General features: G+C 44.6%; 1 non-coding gene across 1 annotated transcript; it reads right to left on the reverse strand.

Annotated features, from left to right (window-relative positions):
- Positions 1 to 1315: 1315 nt before the first annotated feature.
- Positions 1316 to 1422, reverse strand: LOC142313508 (U6 spliceosomal RNA). The gene has a single exon (XR_012754504.1). It is a non-coding gene; the product is annotated as a U6 spliceosomal RNA (small nuclear RNA).
- Between the last annotated feature and the right edge of the window lie 1078 nt (positions 1423 to 2500).

Genomic DNA, 2500 nt, shown 5'->3' on the forward strand with positions numbered 1-2500 from the left:
AAGTCAATGGGAAGCGGATCCGGGACGGGAGAAAGGAGAGAGGAGAGAGAGGGAAAGGGAGAGGGAGAGAGAGAAAGGGAGTGGGAGAGAGGGAGAGAGGGAGAGAGAGAGGGAGGGAGAGAGGGGGAGAGAGAGGGAGAGAGGGAAAGAGAGGGGGAGAGAGGGAAAGAGAGAGGGAGAGGGAGAGAGAAGGAGAGACAGAGAGAGGGAGGGAGAGTGAGAGGGAGAGAGAGAGAGAGAGAGAGACCCGGATCGTGCTGCTGGATACCCGGGTCGGGTTAGACCCGGATCGGACTCTGAAACCGGGCGGATCCGGATTTTTAAAGTTCGGGTCCGCTCAACACTAGTCTCCAGTCAAGGAGACCACCTATGCCAAAACATGGTATCCATCCACAGACAGCTGTTTTGGGTTATTTGCCCCTTGTTTTGCAGAGCGATCGCATTGTTGATCCATATAGCCCCCTAGGGGGACTAGTAAAATAAAAAAAAAAGTTTTAAAAAATAAGAAAAACCCTAAAAGTTAAAATCACCCCCCTTTCACCCCATTGAAAATGAAAGGGTTAAAAAAATAAAAAATATACACATATTTGGTGTCGCCGCGTTAAGAAATGCCCGATTTATCAACACATAAAATCAATTAACCTGATTGGTAAATGGCGTAGTGGAAAAACAATTCCAAATGCTAAAATTACGGGTTTTTTTGTCGCCGCAAGTTTTACGCAAAATGCAATAACAGGCGATCAAAATGTAGCATCTGCGCAAAAATGGTATCATTAAAAATGTCAGCTCGAGATGCAAAAAAATAAGCCCTCACTGAGCCGTAGATCCCAAAAAATGAGAATGCTATGGTTTTCGGAAAATGGCGCAAAACGTACACCACTTTTATTGGACAAGCTTTTGAATTTTTTTAACCCCTTAGATACAAGTAAACCTATAAATGTTTGGTGTTTACAAACTCGCACCGACCTCAGGCATCACACCCACACATCAGTTTTACCATATAGTGAACACGGTGAATAAAATATCCCAAAAACTATTGTGCGATCACACTTTTTTTGCAGTTTTTCCACACTTGGAATTTTGTTTGCTGTTTTCCAGTACACTATATGGTAAAACTTATGGTTTCATTTAAAAGTACAACTCGTCCTGCAAAAAACAAGCTCTCATATGGCAAGATTGACTGAAAAATAAAAAAGTTATGTCTCTCGGAAGAAGGGGAGCAAAAAACAAAACAGCAAAAACAGAAAACGCTCTGCGGCTGAAACGGTTAACTCAGTAAATGAGTGTCAAAAAAAATTGGGGTTGAGAAATGCGTCAAAATATGGAACGCTTCACGAATTTGCGTGTCATCCTTGCGCAGGGGCCATGCTAATCTTCTCTGTATCGTTCCAATTTTAGTATATGTGCTGCCGAAGCGAGCACAAACTCAGGGCCGACCTGACCGCTATATATAGTCCTGGAAGAGGGAATATTTGCAGTTAGGGAGATTTTCTTTTTTTTATCAGTAAATTCTAAAAGGTTTTGTGAAGCATTCTATGAATGTTGCAGTTAAATTGGAAAAAAATAATCAAGGGAAAAAATAAGTAATATTTTGTCACACATTAATATGCAAATGAGATCCACGCTGCACAGGATCCTGGGAGAACGTGTGGTGGCAGCTGTGGCTGTTACAGACGGCAGTGACTGTGGAATATATGGACAAGTCTATCACCTGAGGCAATTACTGCTGATCCGGGGCTTTTACCTCAGGAGTAGAGTTGAGCGGACTTCTAATAATCCTGGTCTGGCGGATCCGCCGCGGGTTGAACAATAAGTCCGGATCCGATCCGGAGTTCGGACCTATATAAGTCAATGGGAAGCGGATCCGGGACGGGAGAAAGGAGAGAGGAGAGAGAGGGAAAGGGAGAGGGAGAGAGAGAAAGGGAGTGGGAGAGAGGGAGAGAGGGAGGGAGAGTGGGAAAGAGAGAGAGAGGGAAAGAGGGAGAGAGGGAGAGAGAGAGAGGGAGAGAGGGAAAGAGAGAGGGAAAGAGAGGGGGAGAGAGGGAAAGAGAGAGGGAGAGGGAGAGAGAAGGAGAGACAGAGAGAGGGAGGGAGAGTGAGAGGGAGAGAGAGAGAGAGAGAGAGACCCGGATCGTGCTGCTGGATACCCGGGTCGGGTTAGACCCGGTATCGGACTCTGAAACCGGGCGGATCCGGATTTTTAAAGTTCGGGTCCACTCAACACTAGTCTCCAGTCAAGGAGACCACCTATGCCAAAACATGGTATCCATCCACAGACAGCTGTTTTGGGTTATTTGCCCCTTGTTTTGCAGAGCGATCGCATTGTTGATCCATATAGCCCCCTAGGGGGACTAGTAAAATAAAAAAAAAAGTTTTAAAAAATAAGAAAAACCCTAAAAGTTAAAATCACCCCCCTTTCACCCCATTGAAAATGAAAGGGTTAAAAAAATAAAAAATATACACATATTTGGTATCGCCACGTTAAGAAATGCCCGATTTA

Source organism: Anomaloglossus baeobatrachus, chromosome 5 (genome assembly GCF_048569485.1).
Source record: "Anomaloglossus baeobatrachus isolate aAnoBae1 chromosome 5, aAnoBae1.hap1, whole genome shotgun sequence".
Lineage (NCBI taxonomy): Eukaryota > Metazoa > Chordata > Amphibia > Anura > Aromobatidae > Anomaloglossus > Anomaloglossus baeobatrachus.